The sequence below is a fragment of the Panicum virgatum genome, chromosome 4K, assembly GCF_016808335.1.
Source record: "Panicum virgatum strain AP13 chromosome 4K, P.virgatum_v5, whole genome shotgun sequence".
In the NCBI taxonomy this organism is placed as follows: Eukaryota; Viridiplantae; Streptophyta; class Magnoliopsida; order Poales; family Poaceae; genus Panicum; species Panicum virgatum.
The window spans coordinates 24,508,236-24,527,319 of NC_053139.1; the positions used below are offsets into that span (position 1 = coordinate 24,508,236).

Genomic DNA, 19,084 nt, shown 5'->3' on the forward strand with positions numbered 1-19,084 from the left:
TGAGAGTTCCGAAGCCCATTTGGCAATTCTGACTGAAGCTTCTCTATTGTTGAAGAGATCATGCAGTGGTTGATCTGTCACCACAATTATCTTGTGTGCTTTGAAATAGTGATGTAGCTTACGAGCAGACATAATCACGGCGTAAGCTATTTTCTCAAGTTCTGAATATAGGAGCTTGGAGCCGGCCAAAGCCTCAGAGATGAAATACAATGGCAACTATTTCTTGTGACCTTCGACTTCTCGTTCGAGGATGAGAGAAGCGCTGACAGCGGAGTGTGAAGCAGCAATGTATAGTAGTAGTGTGTCCTTCAGGATTGGGGATGTCATCTTGATCATGTTTTGTAAGTATTCTTTTAGTGCGCGAAGGGCTTCTCTTTGTTCATCACCCCACTCAAACTTTTTTGCATTGCGGAGCACCTTGAAAAAAGGTAAACTTTGGTCAGCCGAGCGTGGAATGAATCTGTTGAGGGCGGCAATTCTCCTTGTTAGCTTCTGCACATCCTTGCTGGAACTGGGCTCCTCCATGTTCCAGAGGGCTTTGACTTTATTTGGGTTAGCTTTGATCCCCTTGGTTGAGACTAAGCAACCCAGAACCTTTCCTTTGTGAACGCGGAAGATGCACTTTTCCAGGTTGAGGGACAAGTTTGCCTTTCTCAAATTGGCGAAGGTTTCTGCGAGGTTTGCCACATGATTGCTTTTAACAGAGCTGGTGACAACAATGTCGTCTATGTAAGCCAGGATATTTCTTCTCAGCTAAGGTCCAAGGACTACTGAAGATATTCTGGAGAAAGATTGTCCCGCATTCTTGAGACCTTCGGGCATTCTAATGAAGCAATAGGTTCCGAATGGAGTGATGAAGGTTGTTTTTCCTCGTCCTTTTTCCTCATCCAGATGTGATTATAACCGGAGAAACAATCCAGAAGTGACATGAGCTGACTGTTAGCTGCGTCATCGACCACTCTGTCTATTCTGGGTAGGGGGAAATCGTCCTTCGGATATGCCTTGTTCAAGTCAGTGAAATCAATACACATGCGCCATTTGCCATTTTTCATCTTGACCAGTACTGTGTTTGCCAGCCATGCGGGATATTTGACATCCTGTATGACCCTCGCATCTAGCAATCTTTGGACTTCGGCCTTGACAACTGCGACTTTGTCATCGGCCATTTTGCGGAGTTTCTGCTTCTTGGGTTTTATGGATGGGTCTATGTCGAGACGATGTTCGATGATGTCCCTGATGACGTCGCGAAGGTCACTAGCAGACCATGCGAATACATCTTGATTCTTACACAGGAACTCAAGTAGCTCTTTTTCCTCTTCAGGTTGTAGGGTTGCATTTATAGTTACTAGCTTATCGGGCAGGTGCTCGTCCAGAGGTACCTTTTTGACTTCGCAATCCTCTTTGAAGGTTATCTTTTCTTTGCCTCTTGGTTGCTCCTTGAATGGTGTTGGCTTTCGGTTAGTCTGGAGGATGTGGACATTCTTTTGTCAGAGGGTTACGCCACACTCGATGTCTCTTGCAAGTTGTTGGTTCCCATGGACTGTGATGTCCCAATGCTGGCATCTTCATGCAGAGATATATTTGATGGATGACAGCTTTGAATTTGTTAATTGTTCCTCGACCGAGTATTGCGAGGTAAGGGTATGGCATTTTGACCACATCGAAGGTGATGTGTTCGGTCCTTGCTTTGTTATATCGCCGAAGGACATGGGGAGTGATATTTTGCCCAAGGCATTCACTCTCTTTCCCCCAAATCCCATTAGTGGAAATTCTGAAGGTTGTAGCAGGTTTGTGTCAATGTTCATTCTGTCGAAGGTGCTTGAAAATAGAATATCCGCCGAGCTGCCTGTATCGATGAGTATTTTGCGTATGGTCCACCCCTGGATGTTTGCCTCAATGACAAGGACATCGGTGTGAGGGTGGCTGATGAGTGTTCGCAGCCAAAATTGGCAAACACCGAGGCCAACCGGTCTGACCGGTCGGGCCGACCGATCAGACCAGTCTAGGCCTGTTTAGTCCGAGTTGGTTAAGATTTGTAATATAGAGTCCTTTTGTAACCCGATTTGGAAGGGGTACAACCTCCCCGACCAATAAATATAAAGGCCACGACCGATTGAGGGTTTTTTTAACCACAATCGAATCAAATACATTCACTTTACCTTTTTTTCCAAACCCTAGCTTTTCCAACTCCTTTGCTGTTCTTCTTGCGTCTCCACGGCATCTGAGGGTGTTCTAGGTGGCCTGCCGACCCTAGAACAACCCTAGATCTTCGAGCTCCGACGGGGTCCCTTCTGAGCTTGAGGTTCTATGTCTTCGCTTGCTTCTGCATCCAACTGGTCTGACTGGTTGGCGTGACCGGTCTGACCGGTCGCCATCTGAGCTCGCTGGTGAATTGATTGTTGCGATCCACACGTTCTACCACCTGTGTGTTTACCAAATTTGTGTCAACAATGAGGTTGACATCTTCTTCAGAGAAGGTGATTGGAACATGAGACCATTGTGTTTTCTTGGTAGGACCTTCGGTTACGATGTAGTGGACTTGCGTACAATAGTTTTTGCGTTGCCTCTTGTTTTCGAACTCATGGGATGAACCTCCGGTGATGGGCATTATCATCCCGAAGGTTGGTAGGGCCGAGGGTTGATTGCTTGAAGTTAGGGCTTCTTGTTTTTGTGACACTTCAGTTGTCTGGTAATTAGAACGTAGGATAATGTGTGAAATTTGTGTTTGTTCTTGTATGAAAGTTTAAATTTTCAATGCAAAATTAGGGGTATTTTTGTAATTATGGAAAATTACAAGTCCCTTTTGCAAAAAGTTTTGGCTTAGGGTGTAATTTTAACTTTGTAAAGGGCCTTCTTGCAAATATGCTAGTAATCATTACTTGGCAGCTTTATTGCAAATAAGTCCCAAATTTTTGTAATTTGCAACCAAAAAGTACTTTTCTTTTATTAATTAAAGTTCATTCGAACTTTTGAAAATATTTCAAAATCATTTGATCTAGTGCAAATTTGCGCAACATAAAAGTTGTAGATCTTGAAAAACTGAACAACTTTCATTTTGGACACTTTTTCATTTGAGCCCTAGAACAATAGAAAATTTTAGATTACAGTGAAGCCCCTGAGGTTTTCACAATTTCTACTTTAGTCCCTGGAACCCCTTCTTCTACCTCCCGCTTGGCCGGAATAGCGCCGCCGCTGTTTCGCCTGCCCGCCGGCTCCCCGCACCACCTTTGGAGCCCCATGTGTCGCCCACAAGCTCCTACACCCGCTCCACCGCCTTCGTTGGTGCTCCTCCTCAGCGCCACGCCGCACAGGAACTCCCGCCGCCGCCGGTCGCCATAGAATCCCCATTCCGCCCCCAGTTTCCCCTCCCCCCCGGCCGAGTCTATCTCCCCAAGGAACCCCGCACGCTTATCCTCCCCTCCCTCGGCCTATAAATTGGCCGGCCACACCTCTCATTCACCATCATCCACCGCTGCCGCCCTCCTTCAACTCCGACGAGCTCCTGCCCTCCGTGGAACCACCGCTCCAGTGCTGCTCTGCCCCTCCCAAGCACCCCAGTAGCTCCGCCTTGCTCCAGCGCAACTCACCGGCCACCCTTTTCTCGCCCCTGATCGTTGGAGCACCCTCGCCGCCGGCAACCTCCCTCGCTGGAATCTGGCCAAACCTCCCCTGCCTTCTTCTTCCTTGGGCTGAGGACCCGATTGCATTGATTTAAAACTTTCCATGGTCCTTTCTACAAAAAGATCTTTTCCTTTTCAAGTGAACTTTGAAAAATCCTAGAAAAATGTCAAACCAATTTTGTTATGTTCCTTGTGATTAGCTCTACAGTTTGATGCTATGAGTTTAAGTTGTTTTCTTTTGTAGCTATTTCTAAAAATAGGGTTAGGATATAGTTCTTTTTATTTATATCTTTTGTTCCAGAGCTATATTCTGAGTGAGCTTTTGGCCATATGCTCTTTAGAGTATGTTAAACTCTATATAATTTTTTTTAAACCATTAGTAGACTCTAGTTTGTACTTTTAAAATTACTTGTTAGTGTCTTGTTTATGTTCTTCAGGATTTATTTTTTAAAAATCCTTTTTTGTTGTTTAAATAAAAACCTTTTTTATATTATTTTATGGAGTTTATTGTGTTCACTTTTACTCTATAAACAATTGCCCAGTAAAGTAAAAATTTTAAGTTTAGTCTTAAATGTTTACTTTATTGGTTTACAGCTTTTTAATGAAGGAAAGCTATACTCAAGCACTTCACTAATTTCCAATTACTGCATTATATATAGAAACAACATCGTTAGCAGACGGAACATACGAGCTCATCCAGGAACCCGACGGGGATATTTCTGAAGCCCAGGCAAATGTTGTTGAACTAATTGAAGTTCCGCACTCCGATTCGGAAGAGCCAAAGCCTACTGACTCTTTAGACACCACTGAAGGGTGGCCCTAGTGCATAATCCTATTATTTTAAATTATACAACTTATTATTATTATTTACTTGTGCATTTAAATTATTGGAGTTGAATGAAAAACTTAGATGCATAATTCTATGTTCCTATTGATTGAATACTAGCTTTGAGTCCGAAATAGCTGCTATGCTAATAGGACCCGTAAAAGTTGAGTGATTGCCTGTCACTCGCGAGCTTTATAGGAGTTGATTGTTTACTTTCTTGCAATCACTATAATGATCATGGACGGATTTGTTAAAGTCCGTCTGTGTTGATGAACTTGATAAGGTCGCAGCGTGTGGTAGCGGTGGTTAAGCGTTTGAAAGTACTAGCCACATGCCGTAAATATGGTACGCGGTAAGCCTAGTAACTGATCGGCCCGGCAAATGGACATACCTCCCACTCTCTCTTAGAGATAAGAAGTTAAATTTATGTTGCAACACTACGGGTATAGAGATGTGGTGGTTCTCTGTAGTCGGGAAGAGTGGCCCAGATCCATGAACCAGAATGAGAAGCAAACGGTTGCTTGGGAGTGACTCGACAGTACTCCAAGCGTGTGTGTTAGGTTTACCCTTGCAAGGTTGGAAATTAGATTCAGAATTGTCCGTTTCTCGCGGATATTGAGACTGCTTGATTCCTTTGTCACATAGAGTAAGAAGTGGAACAATTATGATACTCAATTTTGTTGGATGCAATTAATTTCTCAACCATATTTGTGTAGATAGGTGCTTATCTAGACTGGTTAATCCAACTAGAATCTGAAAGCTAAAATTTGAAAGTAAGGACCTACTCTTTGTTGCTTTTCAGCGAAAGAAATCCCAGAGCCTTCACAAGTTTGAATGTCTAGTTAAAGGGCTGTTATATACCCTTAGTCGGGTCAGTCTTGCTGAGTATTAGCATACTTAGTCTTGCTTGTGACCTTGTTTTTAATGAATGACTTTGGAAGACCCAAACACTAGTTTGACTTGGCCTAGTGTTTTACCTACTGGTTGGTCTATGGAATGGGAACCATCCACAACCAGCAATGACTTGGCTGAATGATGTCATGCTTGGCCTTACCATGGCACCTATCCTACGATGTTTGTGTATAGTTGTGTCTTCTTTTCTGCTGCAGAACTTCTCTGTTACACTTAGTTCCTGTTAAACTTCTCTAAGTTCCTTTGGAATAAGTTTGTAAAAGCTAGAGCTTCGGCTTGCTAGCTTCAAAACTCTGATGTAAGTTACACCTTTATCTATGTGATGTAAAATATTGTGGAATGTTGTATCTCTGACTCGCCTTCATGCGGGATGTATACTTGTGTTACGATCGGATATTCAGTGGTTACATCGGGATGATACCCGACAGACCAATGATTATACCGGTTGAGTGCGTTTAGATGTTTAGCGCACTCGAACTGGTGTAATTCAAAATGGTTCTGCCACAGTTTTGGTGGTGGGCCAGGCAGTGGAGGGAGTTCCTTGTGGTTTTGAGCTTCGGCTATGGGTTGGGAAGATTGTCTTTGGGATTGAACTGGCTGGTGTTGCCAATTAGGATTGTATGGTGTTGACGGCTCTTAAGTACCAAATCTAGGCCGTCAACTCCTGCATAAAAACATAAAATGTAATCATCAACATAGTGGTAGGGGTTTATTACTAACCATTTTCACGAGTGCTAGTAAATATTTGTATGTAGGTGAAATAAAGGTGAAAACACACTTCAAGAGCGTGGAAACACACTCCTCAATCCAAGGCAAAAGGCGTCGACCAATCAGAGCGCGATATTCAGCCTCACATGGATTCATGGGCCCACTTGAGCAAGCTACCGACTTATACAAGAGCTATTACCAGTGGATTAGTGATGAGGGCCCACCTAGCAGTCACCCATCCAAAGTTGGGCCGATTCGAAGCTGCCCGTAGGTCGGCCGACCTGCCCACAGCACCAACCGACCTCAGCCTTCGACGTGGCAGCTCCCCATTGGTCCTAGAAGTCGGTTCTGGGAGGATGCTGAAACCGACCTTGCTGGCCATGGCTCCCTCCTATATATATGAGGGGAGGGGCTCCAAATGAAGGCATCCACCAAGTGCAACTCCAAGCCTCCTCTTTGGTTTAGAGTAGTCCTAGCTTAGGGAGAGGGTAGAGGTACTCAGGAGGGGCGCCGGTCTTCGGCGCTCTTCTCCATTTTGTACCTCTACGAGAGTGAGAGAGTAGTTCGGGAGAAGTGCCGGGTTGTCGGCTCTCTGCTCCCAGCTTGTACCTCTACGGATGCTGCTACGGGGAGATCTCTCAAGATCGTCATTGACATACACATTCAAGATCTCTCACAGATGCATCGCACAAAATCGTATGCACCAACATGACAAGAGACAAGGCAAGGACACCAAATTCAGCCAGCCACCTAGTGGTTTGGCCGAATCACCACTGCCTTGATCCCCATCTTCTTCAAAAGCGATGGTTTGTGCATCCTCTACCTCTCAACTCTCTTTGATTCATGAGTTTGATTGGTTTTTAAATCTTACTCACTAAAATCAAACTCAAGAATCAGTGTGTTGCTCCTGCTCTACATGTTTCCTATGGTTGGCTTGCATATGTTTTATTCCATTCTTATCGCCTTGATGCTTGTGAACCAAAATATTTAGGAAAGCATGCTCATCTAAGTAGTTGACGTTTGAGATATGGTTTGAATGATATGATATTCTCTCTTTATTGTTTAAGTGCTTGGGAAATTTATTTGAAAATTTAGAAAACCCTTTGCGAAGCTCCTCTTTGATATGCCAAAGTCCTACCAAAGCCATATGATGATACTTCTTGAAAACCATGCACACATATGCTGCTTGTTTTTGCATTGAGCTTTGTCAAATTGTTGTGACCCTTGAGAGAATTCTTTTCATGCTTTCATGATCAAGATTCATGTGCACACCACATACCCCCTTGCTATGCTTCTTTGAGGAGTTAGTATTGTACCATCCACTCATTCCACAAAATAAATGCTCCACTATATGTGTTGGTCTCTCTCTCCAGTTTTTGTTTAAAAAAAGACAGGCATGGGCTATCGAGAAAAAAAAATGGACACATGAAGGTCCAAGTATTGAAAAAAAAGAAAAAAAATGTGGGCACATGAAGGTCCATGAAAAAAAAGAAAAGAAAAAAAGATAGCCATACTCTCAAAAGAATTTATATAGGGAGAGAGATCATGCAAAATGAGTTTCCATTCCATCCATCACAATTCATACACGTGCACATCTTGATCTGATTGTATGACTTGCTTTTCTCTTTGGATCCGGTCTTTGACTTTGCAATACATGTGATATAAGTATGCGTTATCCTTCACACCCTACCTTGAGCTCCACATATTGCCTTCACTAGAAGTAGGATGAAGAAAAGGCAAGTCAAATGCCTTGGTAAGGACATATACACATTGAGCGATCCGAGAGAATCAAATAAGGAGCTAAGCAAGGTTTGTTTTGAAAACTTATTGAAAAACCCCCAAGCTACTTGACATGAGGAGTAGAAGTGATTTGATTCGCGACCATTCCATTCCTCAACTACCCAAGATGACATGATAGACACTTCAAAGTTCACAAGTGCAAGGTATGGTTTGGAATATCTCTTATGCTCGCTTCATACCTTTGGAAGTCATGTTCCACCTTACTCCTTTCTGCTTTCCTCGAGGACGAGCAAAGGCTAAGTGTGGGGGAGTTGTTGACGGCTCCTAAGTACCAAATCTAGACCGTCAACTCCTGCATACATACATAAAATGTAATCATCAACATAGTGGTAGGGGTTTATTACTAACCATTTCCACGAGTGTTGGTAAATATTTGTATGCAGGTGAAATAAGGGTGAAAACATACTTCAAGAGCATGGAAACACACTCCTCAATCCAAGGCAAAAGGCGTCGACCAATCAGAGCACGATATTCAGCCTCACATGGATTCATGGGCCCACTTGAGTAAGCTACCGACTTATACAAGAGCTATTACCAGTGGATTAGTGATGAGGGCCCACCTAGCAGTCACCCAGCCAAAGTTGGGCCGATTCGGAGCCGGCTGTAGGTCGGCCGACCTGGAGGTCGGCCGACCTGCCCACAGCACCAACCGACCTCAACCTTCGACGTGGCAGCTCCCCATTGGTCCTAGAAGCTGGTTCTGGGAGGATCACCTGCTGAAACCGACCTTGCTGGCCGTGGCTCCCACCTATATATATGAGGGGAGCGGCTCCAAATGAAGGCATCCACCAAGTGCAACTCCAAGCCTCCTCTTTGGTTTAGAGTAGTCCTAGCTTAGGGAGAGGGTAGAGGTACTCAGGAGGGGCACCGGTCTTCGGCGCTCTTCTCCATTTTGTACCTCTACGAGAGTGAGAGAGTAGCTCGGGAGAAGTGCCGGGGTGTCGGCTCTCTGCTCCCAGCTTGTACCTCTACGGATGCTGCTACATTCTTCGGGTTTAGTAAGTATTCGTGGTTCCTATCTCTAGTTTTATACTTGGTATAGTATAGGCTAGTAGTGCTTGTAGTTGAGTGAGATCAGTTCTCTTACTCGCGGGTTCGTCGCTCTGTATTCATACAGAGTGCTGTAGTTTGCTACGGGATATCATACGTAGTTAGACTGTAGTAGTAATCAGTAGTGTAGGTGTGGTGTCTAGGCTAAGGGTTATCCTTCATTTGCCTTATATCCCACGGTTTAGTAGAGGTAGGCAGTAGGTGGTGACAGCTCTATTGGTCCTTCATAATCCACCACGTTCGGATATAGCGTAGAGCTGTTGGCCGGAGTCGACTGGCAGAGCAGTTGTAAGCCGGTGCCCGAAGTGAGTATTGTGCCTGAGAGATCGACCTTCAACTCAACAGTAGCACTATCTTAGGAATTCTCTCTACCCTTCTACCTATCTTGGTGTGTCCTTGGACCGATTAGAATAGAAGAGAGTGCACAGATGTTCCCTGTGGATTCGATAACCCTTGGAATACTCTGGGGTGAAAGCTACAACGGTATCCGTGCGTTTGCGGATTTATTCGTGACGCTAAAATACCCAACATATGGGTTGTAGTTGTAGATGGGGGGTCGGTGTGCTGGGGTAAAGGGTTAAGGTGGAGGTAAATATTGGATTTGTTGTGGGAGGTAAATATTGGATTTGTTGTGGTTGAGACCAGGTAGTATGTCCAACTAGCTTGGCTTTTTTTCTCAGCCTTCATTCTTTCGAGGGTTTTCTTTTTTTTCTGGGCACTTGTTGGTTCTGTGGTCCCTCGAGGGTCCGCGACCCCTTCCTCTTCCTCTGCCGCGACCTCTGCCATGGCCTCTGGACGATGGTTGATTGTCATTTGAGTATTGCTGGGCTTTGGATGGGCTTGGGGGTGGTATCATAAAGGAGCCGGGTGCTAGTGGATTTTCATCGTCTTGCGAGGGTTCAATAGGCAAGATAAGTTGCTGGGTTTGAGGTTTTTGCTACTGCCATGCTTGCTGGTTGTATCTATCTGATTGGCGCATCATTTTTCTCTACTTGACTCTCCTGCGATGGTCAGCATCTGATTTGGCATATTTCTTCGCCTCTGTGTACAGCTCGTTGAGTGTTCTGGGGGGTTCTCTCGAAAGATGAGAAGCCAACCCCGTCAATAATCCCTCGATGCATTTCTCAATCGCATCCTTTTCTGGGAAGTTGGGGATTTGGGCCTTCTTTTGGACGAACCTTTGGAAATAATCATATAGGGGTTCTGTGTCAAACTGGTAACATTCGAACTGTGCCACTGTGTTTGTGTTGAGTCTCTTGAAACCTTGGAAATCTTGCAGAAGTTTGCTTTTGAGTTGATACCAGCTTGTGATTGACTGCGGGGCGAGATAGGAGTACCAGTTGGCCACTGGACCTTCGCAGGCTATGACGAAAGATTTCACCATGATTGAATCATTTCCACCAGTTGAGGCGATAGTTGCTTCGTAAGCCATGAGAAATTGGGTTGGATCTGCGGAGCCATTGTACTTGGGCAGCTATGTGGGTTTGTAGCCTAACGGCCATGGAGTTTGCTGTAAGGTGGCAGAGAGTGGTGAGGTGGGGTCGAAAGGAAGATTGACCGGAGGTTGAGGGGGCTACTCATCATAGTGAAGGTGGTTGGTTTGGCGGAAACTGTGGTTTTCCTGTTGTTGTGATGACCCTCCGGGGGTCTCTTCATAAGCTTTTTGTAGGTTTGCGACCTCCTCTTGCATTGCCATGAGCTTGCGCTTAGCTTCAGCTAGTTTGTTTGCTTGGTCTAAAGCTCTTTGCTTAGTGGCTAGTTGTTTCTCCCGGGCCTTGAGCTTGATGGCTGCTACTGTGAGCTCATCGAACTGCACACGCGAAGCTTCGGTGTCTTCTGCTTCTTGTTCGGGATCTTTGGTCTGTTTGAGTATAGGCTGGTCGCCGAGGGTGTTATGTGGTGGGGGTTGGTTGTTTTGTGGGTCGGCAGGAGCTTTCTTTTTCTGTGGTGCCATCGAGGGTTGCTTTTCGAGCTGAAACAGTGGGCGCCACTGTTGGGATCTTCATTTAGTGATCGACCAGACAGGGAACATACAATGTGAAGGATACAGAGTTGACAAGGAGGGAGAACAGAAGTATATCTCTCAAATGGTAAAAAGTTATCAACCCGTCTCAAGGTAGAAAAGGGGGGCTATTTATACCCCGGACCTTCTCCTACTAATTCCCAGAATATCCCTCACCTGCTAACATTCAGGGGGTATATTAAGTCGGATTTGTCTACATGATCACGTTTCTCATGCCACCTCCGAAGCCTTCGGCACCTTCGCAGCGCTCTGATGCCACGTGGTGCTTTTCCTTTAGTCGACCATGAGGGAGACCTTCGGTTGATTCTTGTCTCCTCATTCGGGGACGCCCGGTCTTCTCAGTGTGCTCCCGAAGGCCAGCGCGTTCACCTTCGATGTACTTGGTGCTTCTGCCCGTGGAACCGAATCACCTTTGGTTAGGTTCTTGTAGCCAAGCTGGGGGAGATGTGGTCGCATTACCTTAGTGCTAGAGTATCCGAAGGTTACCGCCGTAGCTTACGGCCTTCGGGTGAATACCCGAAGGTAGCGATCCCCAACACCAACTAATGGAGATGTTCAATAATTCTTTTATGATTATTGGAAGAGTTGCTTTTGCAGCTCCCCAATAATCTCATCCCAAGCCAACTACCGTGGAAGAGTTAGTCTTCTATTTTGGAAGAGCTAGGATGCAATATTGGTTTGTCCTAGTAATTATTAGGAAAAAGAAAAGGTAAAAGAAATTTGTTAGAGCATAATCTTTACACAAACTCTCCCAGTATGATAGTTGGATTGGGAAATGAGGATCCACAGGAGATGCTCTTAGAATGAATGGCCAAATGCCAAAATGCCACGCGCGGCGAAAGGGACTACAAATATATACCTCTAGACTCTACTCTCTCCGTCCCAAAAAGTAAATCATTCTACGATTCAAAATTTATCTCAAAAAATAAGTCATCCTACCCTATTTTGAAAGTACACTTGCAAGAATCAGTTAGTGTCAAATATGGATAATAAATAGAGACAAACATGATCATTTTACCTTTTTGTTAATTTATTCTACAATTTCTAGGATGACTTATTTTTTTGGGACGGAGGGAGTATTTGGCAATAGTTGTATGTACATGTGTCATTTGTGAGCTAAAACACCTTCCAGCTCGTACCCAACAAAACGCACCTAAGCTGTTACTCCTGCAGGAAGAAGGATACGATTATACGATGATTTCTTATGAATTGAATCACTGTCAATAATTGGATAATTTGGCAAAACTTACAGGGAAAAAGATTATGGAGGAATGCATCATTTCCTTCCCTTATTTCAATTTTCAAGTGCTTTTGACATGCATAAGGTAGTAACATTATCATAACGAGCATGAAGGAACTAGTGAGAACAAAACTGAATACAAGAACAAAACCGAATATAGACATTGTACTGGAAACTGCCTAGCCTTATTGTCAGTCATGCACTAGTGACTATGGTTAGTTGACAAACTGCTAACCACCCCCCTTCCTTCCCCCTTGCAGGTTGGTATACTCACGGTAAAACATATTCGTGAAACGCGGCAGCTTTGGTATAGTCAGGCTCCATTTTTGTGTTATCATCATGGCAATGGTCACTGGCATGAGTCACCTTCAGAACCATCAATCTCATCATCTTCACTATTTTCGATGACATGCGCAAGGGAATTAGCTTGCAGCTTCTTAAAATGGCCTATAAAGTCAGTTGCTTCCGAGATGAGACCGTTTTTGGCAGCTTTCAGATCACCAGCTTTCTGCTCAGAATGAGCCTTCACAGAATCAGCAGCTTTAGAACCTGGAGTCTTTCTACGAGGCCTTTTTGTGCCTTGCCTGCGAGACAACTGGTCAATGTACTTCTCATGCAAGATAACATTCTTCACAGGCTTCAAAACTCCTGGGCTTGGTTCATCTGGCTTAGTTTTCAACCGTGAAAATGGTTTCTTTTGTCCTAAAGAACACTTGCGCTGAACCTGGGCATAGAACCTGAATTCACACTACTGTGAGGAGTCCCGGGAGAATCCTCAAAAGAAATGTTCAATTGTAAGGCACTTGGTGAGGATTCAAATATTGAGAAGTGATCAGCCTCATGAGCATGGTCAATGAGGAACTGCTTTTGAAGCAAGTGTCTCACTGTCTTCTGTGCTGCTAGGCTCTTTTGTTTAGAAGTCCTTTGCCTCCCAACTGCAGGTTCCAAGAGATTTGGAAGTTCAGGATCGGATAATGAAAAATTTGCTAGAGGAGAAAACTTTGCTTTGCATATCCTAGAACGACGGGCAATAGGAGTAGGTGTTGAGAGGTTAGCATGGATTCTGTTGAAGCACTCTTCAGCAGATCTCCCTGGCACCTGCAAATAAATAGAACTAAGGTTTGCCTTAAAATGTCAAAAGTCAAAATAATAGTGGAAATTAACTGTCAGGAATGCTAAGAACTGGCGCCAGCAAAAGTACTTAGACAATAAATGCTAACAACACTAATGCTCTTCTGAGTTAGTGTCAGAAAAAACCGGAGAAGACAGAAAGCAATACATGTAAATGCTATTGTTCATAATGTATGGCATGTGTTACTAGCTAGTATCTACAAAGTATTTAGATACCATTGCCTATTTTTAATTTACTAATATGTCAGGAATTACACATTTAGAGAGGAAAGTAGCCCAATGCGCATATGACCATATGTTTCATAAACAAACAGGCAGCATTTGGTTCACAACTACTGCTTTATTGTGTAATTTGCACAGGTGGGTAAGGATCTGATGACCAAGGATAGGGCATTCATCCTTGGCAGGCCAGCAGAGTTGGTTCACAACTACTGCTTTCCTGTGTAATTTGCACAGGTGGGTAAAGGGTGGGGCAGATGCCCATGCTGTTGCCAAGGATCCAAGACCAGATGGAAAGGAGATATTACATGGGCGACTGGGCATCTGCCTTTAGCAGGCGAGCCAGGAGCTCTTCTTCCATGCCATCAGCCAAGACTAGAAGACATTGAGAAGCTGAGATAAAAGAACTTATTTGGACTACCCTTGCTTGAGAATAAAAATTATAATAAGCCTACTTGTAAAGAGGACTTTCCTAACAAGTAACAATTATGTATGAATAATATTAAATAAGAACCGACCTAACAAATATAAAAGTCAAAAAGCTAACTGTGAACAGTGAACAGTTTTGGGAAATAGACATTCTTGTTCGGAAAAATGACACCATCTAATTCTTTGGAGTGGAGCATTCTCTTTTCCCGTTATAGTTGACCATACATCTTGCAATTACTCATCCCATTTTACTAATTATTATTTAGGTTAGGTTGGAGTTGGACTATGACAAAATTGTGGACAAGTGTCTAGCCTTGCACTTTACTGTTTCTGTTGTACATCATTCATAAGAGGAATACCAACTAAGCTACAAGGAGTAGCACAAAAAACCATGAACAATCCATGCTTGCGTGGGCATTTCCTAAATAGATGTAAAATCATGTCAGACCACAATACATTAACTGCATCATTCTTGTTCAATTTTTATGATAAAATAAGACAAGATAATGATATACAATAATGGTTCTTGGGGTACCTGTTGCAATTATGAAAAAATGATGAAAACACTAAAGCAAATATCATAAGGACTCGAATTACCAGTTTGGAAACTCTCTTCCAGAAATGCGGGGAAGGTCGGGCACTGAAGTATGCCTTGCGCAATGCGACATCCTGCTCTTCTGTCCAATCATCTGAACCATGAAAATTTTGTTTTCTTTCTCTTTCAGTCCCAGATGGCTCTTCATTATTTTCCTCGGTGTTCATCAGTCTATCATCCCCAATTTTGGGCTTTTGGTGGCTAACTTTTCTGGTTTCATTGCTAGTTGCAATTTCTTGGCTATCTGGAGGCAGTGATTGGAGGTCCTGGTAATTTGGTCTCTTTGGTGAGGATCTGCCTTCAGTGCCTCTCTTCCTCTTTCTAGTAAGCACCTCACAAGGGTTGGCGTTTAGCTCTTTCTTCTCTTTCTTTTTGCAAGATAGATCTGCAATCTTTTTCCTGATAGGAATATCCGGGGAATTCGAACACAGTGGCTGTGGCGCCTTGTCGCTTTTCATCCTTGGCAAAGCCTTTGCTGCAGCATTTCTCTGGCTACTCCTAAGGTTCGTTATATTATTATCTTTCCCTGAAGCATTTGGAGTCTTTCTGTTATGAGTAACAAGGGGCCTCTGAGGCAGCAGTTGTTTGCCCAAACTCTTACCAGCTGGATGGAACCGTGGGGATCTGCGCAGTGGTGTGATTGCTGATTGATTATCCCTGACCTCACATCCCTAAAATGGTGAGCCGAAATTATAATGCCACGTCTTACAATCTACAAATCCAATGTGATCTGGATGGAGATATCAAACTAATGAACATGCTAGTATTAGGATGAGCTAAACATCAACAAGATCAAAATGATATTAAGATATAGATATCAAGAAACAGCTTACGAACTATTACTAGTGAGCAGTGAGATAAAATAATTTTAGATGGCAACAAATAAGACAGAATAAGATTTTTCTTGACAGCCATGACACCCTTTCTATTGCGTTACTACTTACTATTCATATTCAATCGTATTTAAAAGAGAGCCTAAATCATAGAACTGTTTCCCCCTCTAATTCTTAAAAAGCAGGAACCAATCAAGCAAAAAAAATAACGCATATCGTACCCCCTATCCGAACCTATTTCGCAACGATCGAGACGCCGCCCCCCCCCCCCAAAAAAAAACCCACCTTTATTTCGTCGTCTATCACAATCGGGTGCTCCGGATCCCTGCCAGCGAGGCGAGGCGAGCGGCGGGAGGGCGCTCTCAGCACCCGCGCAGCCCCGGCACCCTCAGCCCGGCAGCCGCCGCATCTCCGCGTGTTCTTGGGGGCGGCCGGCTTCTTCGTCGTCTGGGGCTCCGCCTCGCCCCGGGTCTTGGCACAGGAAGGGTGCCTCTGCGAGAATAAGCTTTGAGGGGTCACGTTGTGCGAGCGTAGTCGCCCCTTCCATGGCGTCCCGCTGGCAGCCGGGGTTGATGGCTCTTTGTGCCTGGCCATGCTTCTTGTGTTTTTTTTATGCCTCCAGCAAGGAGAAGAAGCCAGACGACAGGGGCACGCGGTGGCCAGAGCCCACTTGCCGGCCCTGCAGACGCGCGCTTGGAGGGCACCCGCGCGCGCTGTCCGTGCTGGCCCGCAGGGGCGGCGTCGCCGGTGGGGGGAGGCCGAGGCCGGCCGTCGCCGGTGAGAGGAGGGCCGTGCAGTGCGGCGTCGCTGGTGGGAGAAGGGTGAGGGGAGGGCTGCGTCGCCGGCAGAGAAGAGCCGCGCAGGGGCTGTGGGATGGGTGGAGGCAGATCGGCCGTCGCCGGTTTGGGGTTTTTTTTTTGGGTGTTGGGGTGGGGGCGCGGGGAGGCGCAGGTGGAGATATTTGAAATTTCGCAAATATTAAAAGTGGGTTTCGCATTTTACCGTCTGGTAATTGGGTTTCGCCCATTTAATTTTGACATCTATAAAACCTATATAGTTAGTCCTCATTAGAGATTTTTCTCAACATGCAAGCTATCCACCTTAGCAATGCACTATTACATACAATTAAAACCCACTAGCATTTTGTTATCCACGTCAACATGTCATGCAATCCAGTAACATTTAATTATAATAGTTTATTCATTTATAAAAGTAATTAGAATATATATAATTACTTCATTTATCCACATCAACATGTGCATCACTATTAGGGTCCATAAAGATTTATTACTATTTTTGTGTTCTTTGAATCAGCCACATCATCTTTATTATTGCAACCATCCAATCAACTTCGTGCATGTCCTATATCCATGAAATGCATGTCGTATCCGTTTCTTTCTTCTCTAACTAAAGAATAACTCAAAAATCTATTATTTTTCATCCAAGAGATTTCTCATATAGCTTTCAACGTAATCTCTACAAATGCACCATTTATACGAGCTTTTCTTTATTAAAAAAATCTATCATCTTTTTGTTTTTTAGCAAACTCGATCTAAGTTCTTATTTGTCTTACTATACATGCTCTCCATAGTGTTTTATTTAAAGAATTATTGTATTTTTTATTATTGTTTATTAAAAAACTCTCTCAAATCCCGCAGCAACGTGCGGAGAATCATCTAGTTATATATGAAACCACGTCGCACTGCTTGAATTTTTTGAAATTTTCTAATTCATTTTTTGTTTATTCACTCAGTTTTTGAATGAAACTTTCCAAATTGCCCCCGACCTCTCAATCGAAATCCTCTTCCAGTACAGGCTGTACGAGATCGGCATTTTTTTTTCTTGTCACCGCCGGTTCTTGTCTCGCTGTCGTCTGGAGCAGCACCGCCCAGGACGCCGTCGGTGGTCATCACCTTCTACTAGGCACGAATCATCACAGAACAAAACCCATAACCACTTGGCTGCCGGTTGCCGCCGCCTCTCCCCTCCCGTTGCCTCAAGCCATGGCGCAACTCCTATCCCCCGCCGCCGCCAAGGAGGTTGCGCTAGATGTCGATGGCTCCGAAATCTGCTTGACGCTCCCGCGCGGATAGGCCCCGCACCCCTCCCGCCACCACCGCGCCTCCGAGCCCCCCACTACCGTCCAGGATACGACCAGGGGCGAAGCTAGAAATTTTCAGCACCGGGGTCGACATGTAGTATTCTTGATTTTCTACGGGGTCATTTGGTATAGACAACAGTGATTTAAAGGGGATGTGCCGTTGGTCGTCAGGGTCGGCGGACCCCGGTGGCTGGCTGTAGCTCCGCCCCTGGATACGACGTGGCGCCGCCTCGCCTCTCGCTCGCGGGCGCGTGGGTGCACGGGCCTCGGACACCGACTTCTTGCTGCCTCCTGGCTTTATGCCTGATCTCCTTGATCCCCAGGAGCTGCGCCCACGCGCGGTCCTTCCCTGCATCGAACCCAGCCCACTTTGCATTTATCGCCATCGTCTGGAGCAGCGGCGCCAAGGACGGCACCGGCAGGCATCGCCTCCCCACACTCAACCTTCTTGTAAATCGACTCCTACATTCATATGGCGTGGGGGAAGCTCAGGCTGCGGCGGCCGCCGAGCAGGGAGGTGTCCATGCCCACACAGCAGCAGAGAGAAGGGAAGGGAACGCGAGAAAGAAGAAGTGATCATCTATATTCGTGACCAAAAGGATATAAGGCTGCGTGAGACCACCACAAGGGCATAATGGTCAGCTACTTTGATTAAATCAAGGACAAAACATAAAATGAATGGAAAAATCTCGAAAAGGCATTCCAGCGGTGCGACGTGGTTTCATAATAGTAAGCTGGCGAAACCCAGTTGCGGGATGGAAAAACAACAAAGCCCACTTCCGATAATGGCGAAATTCCAAATTTCTTGACACAGGGCGGCTGTGCGTGGGAAAAATTTGATGGAGCCAGTATGCAAACCTATGCCTATGCATACCGGCTTTCGATTGATACCACGTAGAAGCCTAGGCAATCCAACGCCCGCTACAGGATGCGATTATGCGTCATTTGAGGTGATGGTTCTGTGAACCATCGTCCGAAGAGAACGTTATTCATACTATAAAGATCGAAGACAATTAAAGACGTTTCTCACTCAAATTGTGCACGCGGTACCTCCACGCTGGACCCACCTGTCGGGGCTTAGGGAGGTGGGAGGAAGGGTAGACCCAAAGAAATCGCGAGTTAGGAGATGTTTCTGCCAAAATCCTATTGTTTTTCTCACCTTCTGCAGTTGTACCCGTTGCCCACACCCATGGTACCCACTTCGTTTTGCGAGTGCACCGATAGGGCGAGCCGGAGCTTCGAGCGCGTGGAGGCACACGAGCACGAGGCAGCTATGCGGGGATGCGCAAGGCCTACGGACGTGTGTGCACATGGTGACAGGCGGGCGGGCTGCTAGCAGGGGTGTGGTAGAACCGCCTAAATTAATCCAGCTCAAGTGCGCTAACTATCATCATAAAGACAATCTGGATTAATACGCACTTCAAACAGAGTAATCTAACAGTATGTCGGGTAACATCCCGATGCAACCATTGGATCATGATCGAAACAAAGCATACAAAAGTCTAGCGACGATACAAGACATCATGATAAAGCTAGTACATGATATCATTCAACATTATCATCATTGGCTGGGGACGCATCCCATTCCACCGGCCAA

The 19,084-nt window shown here is 45.1% G+C and overlaps 1 pseudogene; it reads right to left on the bottom strand.

Moving 5' to 3' along the window:
* Positions 1 to 12,297: 12,297 nt before the first annotated feature.
* LOC120703541 lies at positions 12,298 to 16,282 on the bottom strand (annotated as a pseudogene).
* Between the last annotated feature and the right edge of the window lie 2,802 nt (positions 16,283 to 19,084).